A 25,032-nucleotide genomic window follows, 5' to 3' on the forward strand; every position below is an offset into this window, starting at 1 on the left:
TGATCGGAGTCTGTCCCCTATACCCACCTTCCGCAGAACCTGCTCCAAATAAGGCCAGTGGACGCGGTCAAACGCCTTTTCCGCGTCCACCGAGAGCATCATTCTCTCCCCTGGGATTCGTGATGCTTTTTCTAAGAGGTGAACTATCCGCTTGGTGTTGTCTACCGTCTGCCTTCCCGGGACAAAGCCCGCCTGGTCTGGGTCTATAAGGCCTGGTAGGTGGGGAGCCAACCGGGCCGCTAGGATCCCAGTGTACAGCTTGAGGTCTACGTTCAAAAGTGAGATCGGCCTGTAGGAACCACATTGCGTCCGGTCCTTCCCCGGTTTGAGGATAACCGTAATAGAGGCTTGCAGCAGGTCCGGTGTGATGGCCCCGGGAGCAGTGAAGGAGTTGAAGAGGCGCGTGAGAAGCGGGGCCAGCGTTGCACAAAATGTTTTATAGAAAAGGGATGTGTAGCCATCCGGCCCCGGGGCCTTCCCGTGTTTAAGTCGGGCGATGGCGGAAATCACTTCCTCAACTCGTATATCCCTGTCAAGGTGCTCCGCCTGCAAAGGCGTCAAGGAGGGGAGGGAAATCGAGTCCAGATAGGCCGCCGTCGCAGATGCATCCGGGGGGTCCCCCGAATAGAGTTCCGCATAAAACCCCCGGAAAGCCTCAGCTATATGGGCGTCCTCCGTAACCATCGACCCCGTGGAGTCGGAGACCTCCTTCACTAGCTGTTGTTGTCGAGCCGCTCTAAGCCTGTTCGCCAGCAGCCGGCCACATCTATCCCCTCCCGTGTAGTAGGCATGGCGCAAGCGCAAAGCCGCGTACTCCGCGCGGTCCATGTCCAGGGCCGCCAAGAGCTTTCTGGCCCCCTTTAGCTGCCGCCATACCCGGGGAGCCCCCGTCCTGCGGTGCACATGTTCCAGTTCGCGGACCCGCTGGGTGAGCTCCTCCCTCTTGTGCCGCCGCTCCCTGTTGTCGGCTGAGGAAAGAGCTATAAACTCCCCCCGTATCACCGCCTTCATGGCGGCCCACTGTGTCGCCTGCGAAGTGTTGGAATCCTCATTATGGGACAGGTAGTCCTGAATGGCATGCGTCACTTGCGTGACTACCGCCTTCCTATGCAATAATGTGTCCCGCAGGCGCCAAACCCGCGGTGGACACGAGATCGGCGGCAGTCCAAGCTCGACGGTGACCGGGGCGTGATCAGACAGGGAGACCACCCCCATCTCTGTCGCGGTAGCCATCGCACATACCGGCGCGGTGACCAAAAAATGATCCAGGCGCGCGTAAGTTTTGTGTGCGTGGGAGTAGTATGAATAGTCTCTATCAGTAGGATGCATGCGACGCCAGAGGTCGTGGAGGTCCAGCTCCGCCAGCTGTGTCTTACACCCGGCCGAGAGTTCCCCCGTTTGCGGAGAGCGAAGCGCGGATCTGTCTAAGGCCGAATCAAAGACCATATTGAGGTCACCTCCGAGGATAATGTGCCTGTCCTGTGAGGCAGTGACGTCTTCCAAAGCTGCGCGTAAGAAGGGTTCTTGTTGTTCGTTAGGGCTATACACAGATCCCACTGTGAAGTGGATACCCCCCACCCTGAACCTGTAGGCTAATAGTCTCCCTTTCTGTTCCGATTGTTTGTGTAGGATCTCTCCCCTGAACTGCTTGGCCACCAAAATCGCCACCCCCGCCGTCTTAGTGTTGCCAGAAGAGAAGAGTTGAGTTGGGAATTTGTGGGATCGGAACCTGTGGCAGTCCCGAGGCAACAAGTGAGTCTCCTGGAGGAGGCAGATGTCTGCTCGGGTGCTTTCTAGTAGGGATAACACAGCGCGCCGCTTAACCGGGTTGTTGAGGCCCCGAACATTGAGTGTCACGATCTTAAGAGTGGTAGGCGGCATAGGGAAGGACAGGTGAAGTAGCGCAAAGCCTCCGCAGACGCAGAGTTCGTCTCAAGAGCGCCGCCGCGGCGGCCGTAACCCCTGTGATGCACTGGACGATCCCCCCCTCCCCTCCCGAGCCCCCCCCAACTCTCCCACTCAACCCCCAAACCACTCCCTTCCCCTCCCTCAACCTTACGACCTAGGCGAACCCCCCCTAACCCCAACAAACAACCCCTTGGACAATAGTCGAACAACCCCAAACCCCACCCTTCCCTCCCTCCCTCCTCCGACCCCCAACCCCAATGAACCATAGTCCCAGTCGAGTCCCACGAGGGACTAGTCTGTGGTGAGTGACTTGAGTGGACGTTCAGCCACCGTCTCCTCCCCGCAACCGCCTCCACCCCCCAGAGCCCCCAAACCTGCAGAGTGAAGTAAGCTGTGACGATCTCCCCCCGGAGTGTTCTTACGCCGTCAATGCGACGTCACCGGCGGCAGTGTCCCTGGCCACTTCGAGCACCGCGCCGGCCATGCCGGCCCTGATGGTGGGTGAGTCCGGCCGCCCGGCGCGGCCAGAAGAGCTCCGCCCCGTCACCCTCTGCCAGCCATCTCTAGTAAGGCGCCTCCGGCGCGGCGTAGTCGCGTCTTCCTCCGTCTCAGGAATGCCCAATACCCCGCAGGTCTCCCGCAGGGAGCGTAGTTGGTGCAAAGTGCCATTCCACCGAAAAATGAGTCGGAAGGGGTGCCCCCAGGCATAGGGCGTGCTGTGCTCCCTCAGAAAGTCTGTGGCAATCCTGAAAGCTTTGCGTTTCTGAAGCGTTATGGCAGATAAGTCCTGATACAAAGCCACTGGGTGTCCTCTAAAAGTCAGGGATGGCTTCTTCCTTGCCTCAGCCAAGATGCGCTCCTTGAGTGGAAAGTCCGGTAGAAAGGCCAGAATATCTGGTGGTGGTGCCGACGTGCGTCTCGGCGGTCCCACCCTATGTGCTCTGTCGATCCGGATGGGAAAGTCCGCCGCCTCTCCCAAGATCTCCCTGAACAGGTTCTGTAGGTAGCTGGTCACATCGGACCCCTCGTCCGTGTGTGGAACTCCCCGGACCCGAATGTTGTTCCGCCGGGATCTGTTTTCAAGGTCCTCGTTATGGGCTTGAAGGTCGAGCTGTTGGTCTCGGAGGCGCAGCACCTCCTGCTGCAACTGTTCAATGTCCTCGTCCCTCCTCTGACCAGCACCCTCCATGGAAGCCACCCGCTCTCCCAGGCCATCCACCTCTCTGCGCACCTCTCGCATCTCCCCGGCAACCTCCTGTTTCAGAGTTTGGAAGTCATCCCTGAGGGAGCTGAAGAGTGACTCCATGAAGGCTCTAGTCACCGGCGGCTCTCTCTCGTCTGTCTCCTGCGTACCCCCGGAGGAGCCCGGCGACGGTTGCCCCCTGTCCACCCTCTGGTGGTTCCTGCTGAGCATCTCCGGGAGAGTGCGGTCCCCCTTCTTGCTGCTTCTGCTGCCCGCCATTGGTAGGCGGCGTGGGGCGGCCGGCTCTTCCTGTGTCTCGGGTGCTCAACTCGCCCGCCGGCAGCGCTAGACCTCGGGGGCTCGCCCCACGCTCCTTCGGTCACCCGTCTTCCTGCTGTGTCGGTTGGTCGGGCGGCACCAGCCCACCACCACCAGGGCCCCGCCGAGCCCACACCTCACCTCTCGGGCTCGTCGACGTGACACACCGCAGGAGGGTCTCCTCAGCCTACTCCGCTCTCGGGCCTTCAGCCCCGTTGCTGCCACCTCTCAGCCCTGGGGGGCAGCGCAAGTCCGTGGGGCCTACTTTCTCTCTCTGCAGTCCTTCCCAGGTAGCAGCGCCAGCCAGGGGGGGAGGGAAACCGTCCACTCCGGGTCTCGCCGGATACACTAGGTCCTCCACCCGGCCCCCGGCCACGCAGGTGGTGCCCTCCGCAGGCCCCTGGCCGTTCCTCGTAAGATGCCACGTGTCCTCCCCGGGGCCTAGGTCGCCCGATCCGGGCCCTGTTCCGCTACTGCAGTCCTCCGGGGCTCACCGGCTACTCCGCAAAGCGAACGGTCCGTCTCTGTGCTATACAGGGGCGACTCCCCCAGGCAGATGCATGCCGGGCCCTTGGCCAGGCCGCCGGGTGCACCTCGACCTCTTCTCCTGCCACGCTCACCCCTCACGCTCATCCGCACTCCTCACTGGGCCCTCTACCTCTCTGCTGCTCCTCCTCTGACGTCAGGCGGCTAGCGGGGCCACCCGTCGTGTCCCCCGCGGATTCCAGGACCGACCGCCGCACAGGCTATCCCGCCAGAGTCCCTCCTCACCGATGCCTCCGATGCGCGGCTCCGCCGTCGCTCTCCACCTCGTTGTCCGCCTGTAGGCCGCGCCCCCGGCTCAGCGCAGTGCAGTGGCTCCGGGCCCTGGCCTCGGCTCCGCCTCCAGCCGTCTTCAATCGACCTCTTCCCGTGAGGTTCTTCTGGCAGTCCCGTTCCCGGTTACTCCGGCAGTCGGGGTTGGTTCTCGCCGGCCCAGCCTCGGGAGTGCTTTGGCTCCGCACCGTGGTCCGCGTCGGCAGGCTCCGGCTCTCGGCCCCTCCTTGCTGCTCCGTCCCGCGCCTGCCCTCCGTGGCCTCCTGCGATATCGTTCGGGGGCCACGCTGAGTCCCACCGCCGGGTCGCTGGTAGTCCCCTTCTTCCTCCGCGATCTCCCAGCAGATATGGGGGAGATACTGCTAAAAATCGCGGTCCAAGGGCCTAGGGTTTCAGGAGCTCACGGAGAGTTCGACCGCTCACTCCGCCATCTTGGCCACGCCCCCGCGGGCCCTCTTTTAAAGGGCATATAGCATGATTGTGGCTCAGGTGCAGTTATAACAATATGAAAATTAAGTGCGCTCAACTCTTAGTTCTCAGTCTTACCATACGCAGTAGATCAGTCCCCTGTAGGATCAGTGTAGAAGCCCACCTTGGCAGCACGCTGGTACCCTCTCTCCTGAGAGGTGTGCACACCAGCCAGCATTATCGCCTATGAGTCCTGCATCATCTAATAAGACCACACGTGTGCAGTGCGCCCAACAGAAGTTGAGGCAGAAGCTCTGGGTCGAAGGTCTGATGAACTATCACCAAATATTGGTGAAAAAATATCGCTAATAAGATATCAAGAACACAAATATTGATTTTATATACTTTGGGGCCTATTTATGAAAAAGTTATGCAGCACAGCAAGTCACCTTGCTGCGCAGCACTGCGTGACAGGGAAAGGGCAGAAATGCACTGCATTTAAGACAATGTGGTGCATTCCTGCCTTTTCTTCTGCACTGGTGCCCTTTTGGCAGTCTAGAGCCAATGCAGGCACTCTTCCACCATGGTGCAAGGGTGCCTGCGATGCATGCAGGATTGTTTTGGTGCAGGAAGGGGAAAGAAGGGGCACCTTCCTGCACAAAAACAATCCTGAGAGGCATTTTCTCTTTCTATGATCAAAGAGGAAGTAACGAGGGGAAATATAGATATTTCTTCTCGTTACGCATCTCCTGGGGAGGCTTATCTTTTTGGAGCATTCTCAGGTTTGATAGTTCTGGTAGATCTGGGAATGCTTTAAAAACCATGGGAGTTGCATGGGAACACCGATACAATGTCAATAAGATCCCTTTCCAGGGCAGAGTAATGCAACACAGTGAATTGCCCTGTGTTGCCTTACTCCAGATTTATGGAGTCACTCATGGCCATGCAAAGTGGCCCTGTGGGGCTTCATAAATCTGACTTTAGTTTTGTGTTGCTCTTACGCCGTGTTGCGTGGTGCAAGAGCAACACAACCCAGCACTTGAATAGGCCACTCTGCATGTAAAGTCAAAAATGTCGACAAACAAAATGTAGAAGAGCACAATACCATCATAAAAGTGTGAGTATAACAAATGTAAGCTAATACACACTATATTAACTTTAAAACATGCATTCGTTTTAAAAATAATATTATTCTGAAAAATATACTTATATTAAACATATATTAAAAATATATAGCTCGAAAATACAATTTACAAATATATTAAAAATAAATTCTTTAAAATAATTGCAGGCAAATCATAATAATAAAGATTCATATCAAAGATTACAAATTAAAAAAATATGTCAACAATACCAGCATATGAAAATAAATTACCAATTTATTTAAAAAGAAACCTATTAAATTATTTTATAAAATTATAACAATAAATAGTAAAACAACCTAAATAAACTCAAATAAAAAATTTGATTTGGGGAGGTAAAATTCAATACTCCCACTGCAATCTAAGCAACAGTAAAGAAAGAATTGGACATTGGAGGATCTGAATCACTATCTCCACTTGAATCTGAGCAACAGCAGAGAAAGTATTTGACTTTGGAGCGGCCAACTTATTCCCACTCCAACATAAATAAAAGTAGGGAAAATGTTGGACCTTGGAATGTTCAGATTTACTCTTCCCATCATAATCCTATCAACAGTGGAGAAAGTGTTGAATTTTGGATGGGTCACATTTATTATTCTCACTCCAAGTCAAGCAGAAGTAGTGAAAATGCTGGACTTTCGACAAGTCAGATGTTCTGTTTCCATTCCAACCCAAGCAAATGTAGGGAACGTGATTAGGAAGGGTTAGATTTGCTAATCCCACTCCAACGTAAATAATTTACATTTAAAAAAACTTCCCACCCTAATTCCCTGCAAGTCCAACAAACCGCTACTGAATTAAAAATGTCTAATTAAAATTAAAAATAAATCTCATAAAGAATTTAAAAACTATACCTAAACAATTTAAACACAACTATTATTATAATACTAATAACTTATAATTCTAAAATTATTATTATTTATCAAATTAAATAAAAACGTTATTAAAGACAATGATATAGCAACTATATTTAAGAAAAAGATATTAAATAACTAAAAAACGATATTCTTATCTTCTATATTCTGCCCAGGATATGTTTAACATTATGATATTTTTGACACAATATTTGGGACCGTCACATGTTTTTCTTAACATTTGGTCAGAAAACCCCTGGTTATCACTGTCCCAATCAATCATGCATATTTTAATCACTCTGGGCAGTTGCGGTCATGCACAGGGCGATTACTCAAGACATTTGTAGCCATGCACATGCTGATCACTCTGGGAAGTAGAGACCCTGCACAGGCTGATTACTTGGACATGCAATCACAGTCCTAACCAGGCATTGGTAATTGTATTTGCAGAGTTCATGGGGTCCCCACCTGGAACCAGCCCAGAGGAACTACATGCCCACAGACTCTGGTGTCCTCAGATCATTCTCTTTAGTTTCTCTCTTCGGAGTGCTCTACAGACCCCTAAGACATGCTGAACCTTTCTTGTTCTAGACTGTCACCCCTCCAGAAAAAGATCCAGATTTAGGCAATTTCCCTGCACCTCTGCGAAGCCAGCTGCCCAGCACACAAAAGCTCAACTTGTCATGAGTTGGCCAGTAGGCCTTCACTCCAGTGACACAGATAACATGGTCTGGTCTCAACTATGGATACACAAAACACTCTACACTGCCACTACCGCTCTATGTGCTAAACCCACAACAAGGACAGCTGTCCTCTGTGGGTCAATGAGGGCACACTTTGTGAGGCCCTTCAGGTCACAGGAGAACTCTAGGACCTACTCATCCCAAGGGGCAAGATTAAGTCTCTGAGCAGATGCTATGTTATTGTGATAGCAGAGCCAAAAAAAGCACAATACTAGCTTCTGGCAGTCAGCCACTAGAGGCAGTGGAACACAACTATATGCCATGCATGGGTACACTCCAGCCCCAACATTCATTCTCTCAGTCTGTAAAACACTGAAAAAAACAATACTTTCATATCATCTTTGCTCAGAGATCATATGTAATTCACATATTTGTCTCTGGGTGTTATAATGTTTCGACACACCTTTTTGGGGTCACAAACCATGCAATTCACAACGTCACAGAATGTGCAACCATAAAGGGACTTTTAAAAATGTACAAAACCCATTCACATGTCAGAAAGGACTTTCTGACTTGTAAAAGGTTTTTTTTGTGACCATGTTCAGAGTGCAAACAAAGATAGCGTGAAAAAGGCATCCACCTCGTATTTGCTATTTAAAAAAATATTTATTAGTGGTCTGTGACTACAATAGCTGTTTCAATCCATTTGTCAGTTACTGATTCCTTGTTAGGGTTACAACTTATATGCAAGGACAAATGTGCCAGCGGCTTCGAGGAAACATGATGTGGTCAAGAGGGCCACAGTCTGCTGCCTCCGTTGCTGTTTTAAAAGCAGCACCTGTCCCGTTGGAAGGCATTGCTGCTAGTTAAAATAAGTGTTTCCTGTTTAGGGGTTCACTGGCAAAATATTGCCTCTGGAAATATCGCCATACCAAAATATCATCATATAAATATCATTGTAAAAAACATCGTCATCCTATATTTATAATGTAAATGACAACAATATTGATTTAAAAAGATCATTGTCATTATTATGATTGTGCAAAATACCGTTTTTTTAAATATATATAAACATAAATATTAAACATTCAGGGCCAGATGTACGACCCAACAATTTGCGACTCGCAAATTGTGTCACATTTGCGACTTGCAATTTGTGACTCGCAAATTGGGATATAAAACAGTGTCTCGAACACTGTTTGCAATTCCTAATGGGCTCGCAAATTGCATGCCTCGTTAATGAGGCAGGCGCAATTTGTGATCCCATTAGGAATGGCTAGCACTCACAGGGATGGTGGCCTGCTGGTTCAACAGACCACCATGTCAAAGGCAGCGCATTTTCCTTAATTGAAAACATATTTTAAATTGAATAATTTATTAAATAAAAGCTAGAACACCAAGCACAGGAGAAATACAATCGAAGGGAGCCACGCTTTGCCAGCCTTTGGAAAAAAAATTTAAAATCTGAATCTCAAAGTGGTGGGAGGCGATTTCCCTAATGAACTATATCGACAAAGGCATGATCCACAGGGGGTTAAGAATTTACACCACACCCTCATATGATTCGCCCAATCCCAAAATATTAGAGGAACGGGCAGACAATTCAGCAACTAGTTTGATTCATATGCTGATAAAATATGCCTAGATAGATTGAGAAGCATTACTAGAAAAGATCAGAACAATCCAAGAAGATCTCAGTAAAACTATGGAACAAGAAACCCTGTACAAAACACTAGAGACAATGAGAGAATGTCTATGAAGTTATGCAGACAACTAAGCACGGAAACAACGAAAGTTACACAGGGATTGGAGGACTATGAGAGTCGGAAGATTTTAACTTTCGGTAAAAAATATCACTATGGGCCTCATGTAGGTAACATCCAATTTACCGATTCATAAATACCGAATTTTACCGATTCGGTATTTATGAATCGGTAAATAAGATGTAGGTAATAATTTGGTAAATTTTACCGAATCGGAAAAATTCGGTAATTATGAATCGGTATTTACCGATTCGGTAATGAGGCATACCTTCCCAATGATTCCTATGGGCCTGGAGGCCCATAGGAATCAATGGGAAGCCATTCACCATTACCGATTCGGTAAATACCGATTCGGTAATGGGGGGAGCATATGCAAGGGTGGCAGGGTGTCACATTGACACCCGTGTTGCACCCCTGAATCTTGCATGTGTGCACATGTGGCGCACATACATGCCCTAAGGGCATGTATGTCTGCCACATGGCACTCTTAAATCTGCAAAATATTACGTTTTGCAAGGTATTCGTTATTTATCACCAACCTGTATTTGGTGGTAAATAACGAATTCTTAAAACTAATTGTCACTCTTTAGAGTGCTCCCTGCATATGATTTCAGGATTCGGTATTTACCGAATCGGTATTTTACCGATTCGGTAATTTACCGAATCCTGAAATTATGCCTCCTACATCTCAAATAGCTAAATACCGGTCGGTAACGGGATATTTACCGAATTTCGGCCGTTAACGACCGGTATTTAGCTACCTACATGAGGCCCAAGGTGTTTAAATCACAAATACAAGGCCCAGGAGTATAAATGATGACACTAGAAAACTCTTTATTGGAACATTCATCCATTAGTGATATTGAATCAGATGCATCAGGCAGTAACATCTCAGGGAGTGATAACGGAGGTAGGCTTGCCACTTATTTAGACGAATACCCGCTGTTATGCTGGGGCCAACAAACAGCGAGACTTACTCCAACACCAAAGACGAGGGGTCAGAGGGGCCAAGGAAGGGAAAAAGGAAGATGAGGAGCCAGAAAAGAAGAAAAAGAATCCAACAAAGATGGGAAAAGAGGCAGAGGAAGGCGGCCCATGGGAACCAGTAACACAGGCTCCAAAAAGCACCAAAATGGATTTAAAAATGGTGAATAGAACTATTATTAATTTCTCCAATAGACACTTGAATGACATTGAAAAATAGACATTATGTTTAGGTCTGTCATTTGTACATCCAACCCTTTCAACTATGCTGGGACGAGAATTGTCTTGTACAAATTCATTAGAAAATTGAAGCTCAAAAAATGGTACAGCCTTAGATCATTAGGACATGGCGGCACGAAGGACCTTCGGAAAAACTGGCAGAGATTGATCTCAACACTGGAGACATTGACACCCTCTAATGATAAAAACTTAGTAATACTCCCAACAAACAAGGGCAGTAACATTGTATTACTCACCAGGTCATCCAATTGTCTCTTCCAAGGGCATCACCCTAGAAAACATTAACAAATATGTAGATCATTTCCTCAGGGATCTGGTGTCAGACCTTCCATCTCACATCAGGGACACCAAAGACTTTTTAGGTAAATTGGAAAGCATCATCTGGGAGGAGGATTTTCTCCTCTTCACGTTTAATGTCAATTCCCTTTACACCATTATTGACCACAAACGGGGTATCGAGACATGCCAACACTTTCTGCAGATGAGACACGTTAGATTCAGAGATCAAACCAACATGATCCTGTGGATGATAGAATATTGTCTCAAAAACAATATTTTTCTCTTTGATGGTATCCTGTACAAGCAAACCCTGGGAAATGTGATGGGTTCTTGCTTGCATCCAGTTTAGCGAATCTGTTTCTGAGACTATGAGAGGAGGAAATCTTTAAAACATTGTGTCTTTTCCAGAGATAGAGCAGGTCATACTTTGGCTCAGGTACACTGATGTTATTTTATGTTACGGGAGATGTATAAAGCGCACGTACAACCATAGGCCTCTTGTTACGGACCTGTTCATCATCTGGAAAGGAAGTGTGGATGAGGCCATCAGGTTCATTGACAAACTCAATACCAACTACCCTAACCTGCTTGTGCAGCACACCCACACCCCGGGCACCACCAACTCCCTTGGACTAATGTAATGGGAGTCCTCGAGGATTTCTACTGATTGAATTTTTGCTCAGTTATATATTCTTTATTTTGCTAAGACTGTGTGGAGTTTTTGTGGTATATTCATAATATTCATTTTGATACTGTGTGTGTTGCACAAATACTTTACACTTTGCCTCTTACGTTAAGCCTGCCTGCACTGAGCCTGGCTACCAGAGGGTGAGCACAGGTTAATATGAAGTGTGTATCTAGCTTACCCAGACTAGGATTGTGGTCCCTACTCGGACAGGGTGTAAACCCCTGCAAACTAGAGACCCAATTTCTAAAACATACACCATACGCATTTCTCTGTTTTCTTTTTCCCCCCTCAAAAAATAAATAAATAAATATATACATATAGAAATAAATACATACATAAATAAACAAGACATGCTATTAGTTTTACAATACATAATTGTTTTTATTATTAGCTTTAGAGACAAGTTGTTTTGTGTATAGTAGGTCATGTAATTATATTTCTCTCTCAAATTGATCCTTTCTTTGTTGATCATTGACATTGTTGCCGTGACAAGTCTCATCTTTCTGTACATTTTATTATTTTGCTTTGTTTCACTATGAACTTTCTTTAATAAAGCATTTTGAACTCTAATTACACATACCTGGTTTGCGATTTCTAATTCTTATCTCTCTTCTATCTGTGTTGGGTTATATGTTCACATATGATCATTAAAAACAGCTATGATTTTATCTTTGCATGCTTTCCTTAAAATACTTTGGTGAATACGTAAATAAATAAAGATGCCTAAGGCCTAGAACCTATTTACTCATGTGAATCGGAGGCCTTTAATACCTTTTACAACAAGCTAATGTAAACCCTCAAATAAATGGCTTCACTACCACTTAAAAAAAAACAAGATTAAGGGCCCCATTTTAGAAACTGGTGAATGAGGTACATCCACCAAGAAGTGGGGAATGCCCCATCCGTCCTATTTAGTAGATCTATAAACTGGAAATGGGGTGAATGGGGCATTACGGATTTTTGGTGGTTGTCTCGCATTCACCAAACTCAGATGCAAGATCCGAGGAGACAGGACAACAAGGCAGTAAAATGTACAAGACTTTTCTCGTTAAAAACATTCTTGGCTGCCCAAGCCAAACACAGGAATTATTTTAAATATTTTGAATTATCCTGGCATTATGTGAAGTTGACTAAGATAGCTGCTTTTGTTCAGATCCACCATTCAACCAGCAAAATCCTGGTTGAAATTCCAGGAAGCTTTATTAAACCCAGAAGGGGAACCAGAGAAAGGAGGAGCACATCTGAAATGCTGCTCATGTGAATGCTGAGTACAATAAAGGAACTGAAATAACTGGAGGAAAAGACTGCTCCCTTTGCTTCTGTAGGTGCCAGACAAGGCCGTCAGAGAGTGTTACAGAGGCTGGCACTCAGGAAATAGACCCCGTAGGTGGACAGGGAGAGAGAGCGCTAGATAGAAAGAGAGAGAGAGAGAGAGAGAGAGAGAGGATGGCAGGTGGTGTTGCAAGAAGATGGGAGCTGAAGGAGAGAAGAGCATTATTCCTTCAGCAACATGTCACAGCAGTTGCTGAAGACAACCTGCTTGCAAGACCTGGAGGTCTTTTGGGGAAGCCAGTGTTGGAGGGGACAGTGAAAAGGGTGGCCGATGCAGTGATTGAATCGAAGAAGCACTGCTGCCGAATGGGGACCAGGCCGCCTCCCCTAGCCTCAGAGGGCAAACATCTGTATGCCATTGAGGGAGTATATAAAGACACAGCCTGATGAGAGGGGGTACCTGAGGGATTTGAAAGTATTGCTCTTACCCCTTTTGGCAGATGAAGGTTTACCCCTCAGTGGCCTCAACCAAAAGAGGAGGGATTCAGGGATAAAACCCTGAAAATGTGGTGATCTTTTCATCCTGTTCCAGCTCAGAGATTGAGCCTGGGTATAGCTAACTTATACCAGCACAACACAACTAGCTCGGGTCATGAAAGACTGGAGAAAGCTGGTGAGGCATCAAGAATCTCAAAGAGGTCATGTCAACAAGAAGAGGAAAAACGATAAGCCAAAGAGAAAGCACCAAATCGTTTGGAGAGACTAAAAATTAAATATAGATCCTTGAGCAATAGAACGATTGCTTGTGAGCACATAGCTCTGTTCAGGCGGCAGCATAAATGAAAAGTATTATTATCAGGAGATCCCACAACTCTGAGCCCCAACTAATTTTAAAGCTTGGACACTATAGCAGTGGAGTTGCTAAAGAGAATGAACCATGATTCAAGGCAGAAGAGAACTGCTTGGAACTCTACAGCATCCAAAGAGAGAATGAGGGATGATTGTGGATCTAGACTGCCTCAACAGAACAGACTATATAAATGTACATGAAAAAAGTCAGAAGAGACTCAGAAAGACCCTTCTCATAGGAGAGATGTGACACAGCTGAGGGAGCACTCCCCTGAACCTTCCCTGACTGGTCATCAAGTAAATTGTCAGGAAATTTAGGATGGCAGTAGAAAAAGAAAATAGAAGAAATATTCATAATCGTCAGCCTATTTCATGGAACACCAAAAAGTACCATAGCAGCTAAAAAAAACAGTAAAAGGCATCATGGAAGACATCAGAACACTTATATTACTTATGGTGAGACTAAGCTAAGAAACAAAGCTTCTACAAGAAAGAAGGAAGGGTGAGGAAGGAAGGGCCAGACCAAATATCATCCATATTGCAGGGTACCAAGTGGGCTGAGGGTCAAAGCACTGGCCTGTGTGTGGAGAAGTGGATGACGTCAGTTCTGAAACCAAAGAGCCTTTCATTGGCGAAATAACACAAGAATTTGCATCGTTGTTTGATGCTATAGGGTGTCTCTGGGGCAAGGCCATCCAACTTCACATTGACAAGTCAATCAAGCCCTTGGCACTTCACCATCGTCAGGCAGCGTTTCACCTTCACTCCAAGGTGAAGCAAGAGCTGAGGCACCTCAAAAAGTCTAGCATCATTGAAAGAGCTACCTGTCCCACCCTATGAGTCGCCCCTATTATCATTGCCAAAAAATCCCAAACAGCCAGAAGCTGTGCGGATCTGTGGGGACATGAGGGTGCCAAACCTGGCCATCCAAAGAGAACGCCACTTAACGCCCACAATAGACTACATTATTGGGGAGCTCTCAAGATCCAAGCAGTTTTCTAAGATGGACCTCAGTTCAGGGTGCCAACAGATATCCCTAGATCCTGACTCACGCCCCATAACCACCTTTTCACTCATGTTGACCTCTGGAAGTATACCTGGTTGAATTTCAGCATATCAAGTGCTGCAGAAGTTTTTAAGAACATCATAAAAGAGGTGTTAATAGGTCTCCCTGGTGTCCTTAACATAAGTGACGACATGCGGGTCGACGCGTCGAACCTCAACAGTAGCCTAACATCTGTATGTAGTGTCTATAAAGCTGAGAGATCAGGACCTGACGCTGCACTGGGAAAAGTGCACATTTCCATAAAGAAGTATCAGTTTTTGGACATGATAACAAATCATGCAGCACCTGGGTGTTGGGAGACAAGCAATATCAAGCTTTCCTTAATATAAAAGAAGCACTGTCAGCCAGAACAACCTTGGTAGAAAGAGTCCAAGCTGGCAGTGAATGTCAGAACCACAGGGTTAGGAGTGGTGCTGTCCCAATGTCAAAAATGCAGAGAATTGGCCCTGGTCACCTACACAAGCAGGACTCTAACACCCAGTGAACAGAGATACGACTAGAGAGGGAGGACACTGTGATCCATTAAGGTTATTGTAACTTCAAAGTGTACCTGTACAGTCATCCTTTCACAGTCTATTTGGACCACAAACTGCTGATTCCCCTTATTAAGGAGTTGGCATCCAAGCCCCCACTCACAGTTTGAGAAATGGAACTTGCAGCCACAGGAATTCAAATTCACTGTCGAGTACAGACCAGGTATTCGCAACCCGGCTGACTTTCTGTGAAGGCACGCTTGGCCGGCCACTCAAGCAAAAACAAGTGAAGCCTAAGACACCAAGGAATATGTCTGACTCATGTTGGAAAGGTCCAAAGTGTTACCCATGACCCTGTCAGTCATTGTAGTGGGTGGCCACAGAGCAGGACGATTGTCTGCAGATAGCCATCATGGCAGTCTGGACCAGTGACTGGAGCCAGTTAAAGGGCCACTCAGCCCTCCATGCCGAAGATGCAAGCTGACGCTACAAGCTCTGCATCAGATACGACGAGAGCACTTCATGACAACAGAAGGATACCTCATGCAAGCAGCCCACCTGGTCCTACCCAGCAGTCTTAGACAACAAGCAACTATGCTCGTCCATAGAGCCCACCAACTGGTGGTGAAGATGAAGAGCAGACTCTGAAGTAAAGTCTTGTTTCCTGGCCTGGATCAGCACATGGAAGAAACAGTCAGGTATCGCACCACCTGTCAAGAGAGTAGTCAACCTGAGCCTCAAGCCCCCATCATCACAGAGAAGGGTCCAACCAACCTGTGGCAATGCACTAGTGTGGATTTTGGCAGCTTCCCTTTTAGCACACACATGATTATCATCATAGATGACTTCCCGATATCCCAAAGTGGAAATTGTGACCTTCATCTCAGCGTCCAAAGCCATACTGAAGATAGAAAAGGTGATGGCCACTCACAGACTGACTGGAGCAATCTGCATGCACAATGTACTGCCGTTCAACAACAGGGAGTGGGCGGATTATGTTCAGTCCTGCAACACTAGACAAAGACACATCACATTGGGGTGGCCCCAGGCCAATGGTGAAGTGTAACAGTTTGTAAGAAGCCTGACCAAAGTCAATCGAATAGTACCAGCTGAAGGAAGGAATGTGTAAAGTGCTATCTACACGTTTCTGAGGAGTACTGAGTGACCCTGCACTCCACCACAGAGATAGTCCCCAGCTAGCTTTGCCTAGGTTGAGCGATCCAAGTTACCATTCCCAATCACCCCTTGTGGGGTGAACACCCTGAATCGCTCTGACTCTCAGCATGCAAGTAAGAAGGAATATACCAAGCATCAGAGGCGCCATGTCTGACCAGGAGAATGAGTGTTTATGCTAGATCGGCAACCTGCAGGAAATTCCGCCTGGCATTTCAAGTGGCCCCATGGACGGTCACAGCAGTGAAGGGGACCAATACAACTGCCAAGAGAGGGGCAGAAACAGTCACTTGGAACATCTCTCAGTTCAGAAGGGTACAGATGAACAATGATTGTGACCCATCTGACCAGCAGCCAGGGATCATGGATGAGGTCGACACACCAATGAAAAGGGCTGAAGATGAACAGTGTGGTGTATGGAACCCGGTTACTGGTCTGACTCCCCTCCGACCAAGATGCAAGCTCCCAGTCAAGGATCAACCCAGATGCTAGGAGCATGTCACAGTCCTAGACCCAACGAGGGGGGGAGGGACACTAGGAGCATGTCACAGTCCTAGACCCAACGAGGGGGGGAGCAGAGCAATACCACCTAAGGGCCAACCCAGTTCTGTCTCAGAGGTACAGAGGCTATATGTCGAACTAGCATAATCTCCCCACCCTTTCTGATTAACCGAATTTATGTTGTTGAACAGTTTTTCTTTGTGCTTCATACTGTTTTATTTTGCTGTTCCTGAATGAGTGAGGGCTGTAGTGTCGGGACTGTGAGGACCCACACACCCTTGAGGCTCATGAGGAGTTTGTTTATTTTCCCTGTGGGCGACCAGGCAATGGTATAGTCTGGTGTCCCGACATTGGGGATTACATAGAAAGGAAGCCCATCTAGGTGTGGCAAGTCCGGAAAGCAGTAAGGGCCACATGTATCAAAATTGAAAAATGCGATTACCTAATTGCGATATTCTGAGAATCACAATTCGGTAATCGCAATTTCCAATGTATGAAATTCCAAGAGTTTCATATATACCGATTCCTAGGCGGGTGCAAATCGTCCTAACTCATTATTATTAATGAGGTAGATCACAATTTGTGACCCCCTAGGAATCGCTAAAATCACTGGGATGGTGGCCTGCTGGGGCCAGCAGACCACCATGCCTGTGATTGCTTTTAAATAAAGATTTTTTTTTAATGCATCTTGTTTCCCTCAATGAAAAACGTGGTGCATTTAAAAAAAACAAAATGAAATGTTTTCTCTTGAAAAACGTTTTTACAACCATTCCCAAAGGTGTTACCACCTACTTGAAGTAGATGGTAAAATGTGAATGTTTTGCAACCGCATTCACAGTAACAAAACATTCATACATACCATTAGGATTCACTATTTGGAAGGGGCACCCTAAACACGCCCTTTCCAAATACCGAATCGCAAACCTATTTTGCGATTCGGTAACGGTTACCGCATCGCAAAATGGGTTTTGATACATGTAAAAATCATTTTTTGCGTTGGCAAACAGGCCGATTCTGCGAATCGGCCAGTTTGCGAACGCAAATTTGGTTGATATATGTGGCCCTAAATTGCGTCCGTGTCCTTACAGCGCCATAGAACCCACAATGACAGGGCAGTGTACCTCGGCTGCTGGGTCACTCTCTCCTAATTTTATCTTTTTATTTCTTTGCCATTTATTATTCCTTTTTTTGCTTATATTGTACGATCGCCATAAAAGTAATTTTGCTACGGTCATACTTATTGGCTTTGCCAATGTTTATTTTAAATGTTTTCCCCACAGCCAGCATTAATTTAATCCACTTCTTTTCATGTCTATTTTCTTGCTACTTTGTTTCCCTGATATCCCTCGTTCAGGCTTAAGGCGGAGCGGGTCCTTGAAAATAAAATACATTAAACAAGGTAAATTTCATTGCACATTTTTGAAACGATGCGCCTGATCCCTTGCACCTATGGAGGCGCTCTCCAATCAGCCGTAAGTGCTGGTGTAGCTGAAGCCGACGAGTGCCAATCAAAGCTTTCATTTTAAGACACAGCGGGGAGAAACTTCAAAGGTTTGAGGGGGAAAAGATAGAATAAAAGCCTTTTCTCCCACTCCGCTGAAAGTTTGTGCCTGACAGAATTGTTTAGTTGCTCGGTGAAACAGCTTTGTTAAGGTGTTCATCCCTCCGAGGCAGCTCTGCGGATCTGTGGGGACATGAGGGTGCCAAACCTGGCCATCCAAAGAGAACGCCACTTAACGCCCACAATAGACTACATTATTGGGGAGCTCTCAAGATCCAAGCAGTTTTCTAAGATGGACCTCAGTTCAGGGTGCCAACAGATATCCCTAGATCCTGACTCACGCCCCATAACCACCTTTTCACTCATGTTGACCTCTGGAAGTATACCTGGTTGAATTTCAGCATATCAAGTGCTGCAGAAGTTTTTAAGAACATCATAAAAGAGGTGTTAATAGGTCTCCCTGGTGTCCTTAACATAAGTGACGACATGCGGGTCGACGCGTCGAACCTCAACAGTAGCCTAACATCTGTATGTAGTGTCTATAAAGCTGAGAGATCAGGACCTGACGCTGCACTGGGAAAAGTGCACATTTCCATAAAGAAGTATCAGTTTTTGGACATGATAACAAATCATGCAGCACCTGGGTGTTGGGAGACAAGCAATATCAAGCTTTCCTTAATATAAAAGAAGCACTGTCAGCCAGAACAACCTTGGTAGAAAGAGTCCAAGCTGGCAGTGAATGTCAGAACCACAGGGTTAGGAGTGGTGCTGTCCCAATGTCAAAAATGCAGAGAATTGGCCCTGGTCACCTACACAAGCAGGACTCTAACACCCAGTGAACAGAGATACGACTAGAGAGGGAGGACACTGTGATCCATTAAGGTTATTGTAACTTCAAAGTGTACCTGTACAGTCATCCTTTCACAGTCTATTTGGACCACAAACTGCTGATTCCCCTTATTAAGGAGTTGGCATCCAAGCCCCCACTCACAGTTTGAGAAATGGAACTTGCAGCCACAGGAATTCAAATTCACTGTCGAGTACAGACCAGGTATTCGCAACCCGGCTGACTTTCTGTGAAGGCACGCTTGGCCGGCCACTCAAGCAAAAACAAGTGAAGCCTAAGACACCAAGGAATATGTCTGACTCATGTTGGAAAGGTCCAAAGTGTTACCCATGACCCTGTCAGTCATTGTAGTGGGTGGCCACAGAGCAGGACGATTGTCTGCAGATAGCCATCATGGCAGTCTGGACCAGTGACTGGAGCCAGTTAAAGGGCCACTCAGCCCTCCATGCCGAAGATGCAAGCTGACGCTACAAGCTCTGCATCAGATACGACGAGAGCACTTCATGACAACAGAAGGATACCTCATGCAAGCAGCCCACCTGGTCCTACCCAGCAGTCTTAGACAACAAGCAACTATGCTCGTCCATAGAGCCCACCAACTGGTGGTGAAGATGAAGAGCAGACTCTGAAGTAAAGTCTTGTTTCCTGGCCTGGATCAGCACATGGAAGAAACAGTCAGGTATCGCACCACCTGTCAAGAGAGTAGTCAACCTGAGCCTCAAGCCCCCATCATCACAGAGAAGGGTCCAACCAACCTGTGGCAATGCACTAGTGTGGATTTTGGCAGCTTCCCTTTTAGCACACACATGATTATCATCATAGATGACTTCCCGATATCCCAAAGTGGAAATTGTGACCTTCATCTCAGCGTCCAAAGCCATACTGAAGATAGAAAAGGTGATGGCCACTCACAGACTGACTGGAGCAATCTGCATGCACAATGTACTGCCGTTCAACAACAGGGAGTGGGCGGATTATGTTCAGTCCTGCAACACTAGACAAAGACACATCACATTGGGGTGGCCCCAGGCCAATGGTGAAGTGTAACAGTTTGTAAGAAGCCTGACCAAAGTCAATCGAATAGTACCAGCTGAAGGAAGGAATGTGTAAAGTGCTATCTACACGTTTCTGAGGAGTACTGAGTGACCCTGCACTCCACCACAGAGATAGTCCCCAGCTAGCTTTGCCTAGGTTGAGCGATCCAAGTTACCATTCCCAATCACCCCTTGTGGGGTGAACACCCTGAATCGCTCTGACTCTCAGCATGCAAGTAAGAAGGAATATACCAAGCATCAGAGGCGCCATGTCTGACCAGGAGAATGAGTGTTTATGCTAGATCGGCAACCTGCAGGAAATTCCGCCTGGCATTTCAAGTGGCCCCATGGACGGTCACAGCAGTGAAGGGGACCAATACAACTGCCAAGAGAGGGGCAGAAACAGTCACTTGGAACATCTCTCAGTTCAGAAGGGTACAGATGAACAATGATTGTGACCCATCTGACCAGCAGCCAGGGATCATGGATGAGGTCGACACACCAATGAAAAGGGCTGAAGATGAACAGTGTGGTGTATGGAACCCGGTTACTGGTCTGACTCCCCTCCGACCAAGATGCAAGCTCCCAGTCAAGGATCAACCCAGACGCTAGGAGCATGTCACAGTCCTAGACCCAACGAGGGGGGGAGGGACACTAGGAGCATGTCACAGTCCTAGACCCAACGAGGGGGGGAGCAGAGCAATACCACCTAAGGGCCAACCCAGTTCTGTCTCAGAGGTACAGAGGCTATATGTCGAACTAGCATAATCTCCCCACCCTTTCTGATTAACCGAATTTATGTTGTTGAACAGTTTTTCTTTGTGCTTCATACTGTTTTATTTTGCTGTTCCTGAATGAGTGAGGGCTGTAGTGTCGGGACTGTGAGGACCCACACACCCTTGAGGCTCATGAGGAGTTTGTTTATTTTCCCTGTGGGCGACCAGGCAATGGTATAGTCTGGTGTCCCGACATTGGGGATTACATAGAAAGGAAGCCCATCTAGGTGTGGCAAGTCCGGAAAGCAGTAAGGGCCACATGTATCAAAATTGAAAAATGCGATTACCTAATTGCGATATTCTGAGAATCACAATTCGGTAATCGCAATTTCCAATGTATGAAATTCCAAGAGTTTCATATATACCGATTCCTAGGCGGGTGCAAATCGTCCTAACTCATTATTATTAATGAGGTAGATCACAATTTGTGACCCCCTAGGAATCGCTAAAATCACTGGGATGGTGGCCTGCTGGGGCCAGCAGACCACCATGCCTGTGATTGCTTTTAAATAAAGATTTTTTTTTAATGCATCTTGTTTCCCTCAATGAAAAACGTGGTGCATTTAAAAAAAACAAAATGAAATGTTTTCTCTTGAAAAACGTTTTTACAACCATTCCCAAAGGTGTTACCACCTACTTGAAGTAGATGGTAAAATGTGAATGTTTTGCAACCGCATTCACAGTAACAAAACATTCATACATACCATTAGGATTCACTATTTGGAAGGGGCACCCTAAACACGCCCTTTCCAAATACCGAATCGCAAACCTATTTTGCGATTCGGTAACGGTTACCGCATCGCAAAATGGGTTTTGATACATGTAAAAATCATTTTTTGCGTTGGCAAACAGGCCGATTCTGCGAATCGGCCAGTTTGCGAACGCAAATTTGGTTGATATATGTGGCCCTAAATTGCGTCCGTGTCCTTACAGCGCCATAGAACCCACAATGACAGGGCAGTGTACCTCGGCTGCTGGGTCACTCTCTCCTAATTTTATCTTTTTATTTCTTTGCCATTTATTATTCCTTTTTTTGCTTATATTGTACGATCGCCATAAAAGTAATTTTGCTACGGTCATACTTATTGGCTTTGCCAATGTTTGTTTTAAATGTTTTCCCCACAGCCAGCATTAATTTAATCCACTTCTTTTCATGTCTATTTTCTTGCTACTTTGTTTCCCTGATATCCCTCGTTCAGGCTTAAGGCGGAGCGGGTCCTTGAAAATAAAATACATTAAACAAGGTAAATTTCATTGCACATTTTTGAAACGATGCGCCTGATCCCTTGCACCTATGGAGGCGCTCTCCAATCAGCCGTAAGTGCTGGTGTAGCTGAAGCCGACGAGTGCCAATCAAAGCTTTCATTTTAAGACACAGCGGGGAGAAACTTCAAAGGTTTGAGGGGGAAAAAGATAGAATAAAAGCCTTTTCTCCCACTCCGCTGAAAGTTTGTGCCTGACAGAATTGTTTAGTTGCTCGGTGAAACAGCTTTGTTAAGGTGTTCATCCCTCCGAGGCAGCTCATAGCTGTGAGCATTCAGGGGTATAGAAACGGATTCAGGCGATGCCAAGCACGCAGGACAATGTTTCCGAGTCAGACACAATGCAGCAGCTCATCTGCATAATCCCTTCATCCTGCTTTGCGACGGGGGCAGATGCACCGCGAGAGGTGGGGGAGACAGACACGAGCAGGGGCCTCTGAAGGCTGGCCTGTCAATCCTGACAGCTTTATTAAACTGGAAATCCTCGCTGGCTGCTGCTCCGCTAGAGCTCGGCACCTCAGATCTAGTCAAGATTTCTGGCCTTTTGAGCTGAGGAATCGCGAGGTGAAGCGAAAAGATGATTGCAGCAGATTTTCTGTTCAAAAGGATGTTTGTATTTTAAAAAGCACGCATTAAACTTTAATGATATGCAACGTTTATGCTTTATCAAGTGCATTGCACGTGAATAATTTCAGCTGCTGGAGGAAGCAAAACGCATTTAGTAACATCATATTTAAAATATTAGCATGCACCTTTATAAATTTAAGACAGGCGAGTTATTTGCGGAAGCAAATACTGCAATGTCCATGTCCACGTGGAAATCCAATCATGGTTTTATTTTTGTAACCAACCAGAGGTAAGGGGAGACAGTTTTTCTTGCCTAAACCATGGCCCATGGTGCCCTTGCTATGCCACTGCGTGCCCTGTTCTGCACAGGCGATCAGAGACTACAAATCTGAGGGAAAATATGTCATATTAAGCAAAAATGGTATTAGGGAAAACCTAAAATCTGTATAAAAGTTATAGATTATATATATATACATTCATATTACTCAATTTAAGACCGAAAGTAACAAACCGAATTATATTGAGCTAATCGTGTTGTGTTCATTTGGAAACATTCTATTAAATGCAGAGGTGATGAAACAATTTTGAATATCGCACTTTACCCCGCACACTTTTACTCCACGTGCCATTACCCCACAGTTTTTACACTGTAAAATCTTTTACAACGCAGGGCTTTACAACGCAATCCATTACAACGCATTCCCCATTACAATGCAATTTACTATTCTAACTCCATGGGGGCATTACTTTGGGGAATGCTTTATAATAGTTTGCGCTGTAAAGCCCTGCATTGTAAAGGTTTTTGCGGGGTAATGGCATGCGGAGTAACGCCTGTGGGGTAAATGATGCTTCCCAACAATTTTCCAACTAGGGATGCTGTCTTTATTGTTATATCATTGAAGTAATAAGGGCTGCCAAAAATCCGAGTGCCATATAAAGGGCAAGTGAAGCGAATGTGACATGCTCTTTGAGCAGAGGAGCGATAACAGTGTGGTATGTAGCCGATTGTGTATTTTAGAGCACACTGTCTCAAATATACTACTTAAGCATGGTGTGGTAGCATACTATAATCTCCAGATAGCGCGTATCCATTGAAACTAAGGGGCATATTATCAAGGTCCGGCGTTAAAATCTCCGCCGCTTTATCGGCAGAAAACTGCCGCTTAAGCGTCGATAATGGGCTTGATAATATGCCGCAGAGAATTCCAATAGAAGCCCATGTTGACACCAGAACATGGGCTTCTATGGGAATTCTCAAGAGCATATTATCAAGCCCATTATCGCCGCTTTAGCGGCAGTTTTCTGCCGCTAAAGCGGCAATAATTTTAACGCCGTTTCTTAATAATATGCCCCCCTATTTGCACAGACATGTGGTTTTATTGCTAAAACTACACAGCACAAAAACAACAACGTGGGAGAAAAAACGTAACATCCTACAGCCTTTCCTTTCACACTACTTTACCCCAGCAAGTTTGTCACACAGTTCACTTTCCAAAATCGTTCCACTTTTCAGAAAGAAAAGTAAACATCAATCTCTATGTTGAAACAATGAACAGCATTTTGTCAGACATAGCCTGACATTGGGGGCCAGAGTTATTAAAGTTTGATGTAACAGAGCAAGGTAAGTTGCTGCGCTGTGTTGCGTCAAAGGGAGAGAGCAAACCTGTGTCATATCTACTAAGATATGGCACAATTGTGCGCACTCATAGAGCTGGGGAACTTGTGGCTGCCTAGCACCAATACAGGAACCCTTGCGCCATGACACAAGGGTGCCCGCGTTGTGGTCAGAATAGTTTTATGCAGGAAGGGACACCGTCCTGCAAAAAAAATATTCTTAAAGGCTTTTTTGTCTTTGTATGTGTTATGCAGAACTTGCACAGAGGATGTAACAAGGAGAAAAAAGGATATTTCTCATTGCTACAGCAGTCTTGGGTAGATACACCATTCTAGCACAGACTCATGCTTACTAACTTTAGTAAATATAGGGTTGCGTCAAAATAGGTGGATGGTTGCATTGTAAAACCCATGCTAAAAAAACATGCTTCACCCATGTAATACCTCCCCGATGTAAGGCAACACAAGGGTGAGCTATGCACTGCCTTACCTTACTTTAAGGATAAAATCCCACGCAAAGCCATGCAAATCTTGATTTACATGGCTTGGTATATCTCAACATGGATTTTGCGTGAGTGCTGCACCACAAGTGTTTTTGCATCCCAACTCAAAATCTTAGTACATTTGTGCCTTGATCTTTGCATTTGAACACATTGTAAACGTGACGAAATGGAAACAACATTTAAAGGCATCTTTATTTCCCATTCATCTTCTGAATTCCAGCATGGTTATTTTGGAGGATGCTGCAACAGACTCCGCACATGAACTTACAGCACCTATGATCAAATGTCTTGGTAGCATGTAATCTTACCATGCCTTTTTATCTGTTTG

This window comes from Triturus cristatus, chromosome 2_1 (assembly GCF_964204655.1).
Source record: "Triturus cristatus chromosome 2_1, aTriCri1.1, whole genome shotgun sequence".
Taxonomy (NCBI): domain Eukaryota; kingdom Metazoa; phylum Chordata; class Amphibia; order Caudata; family Salamandridae; genus Triturus; species Triturus cristatus.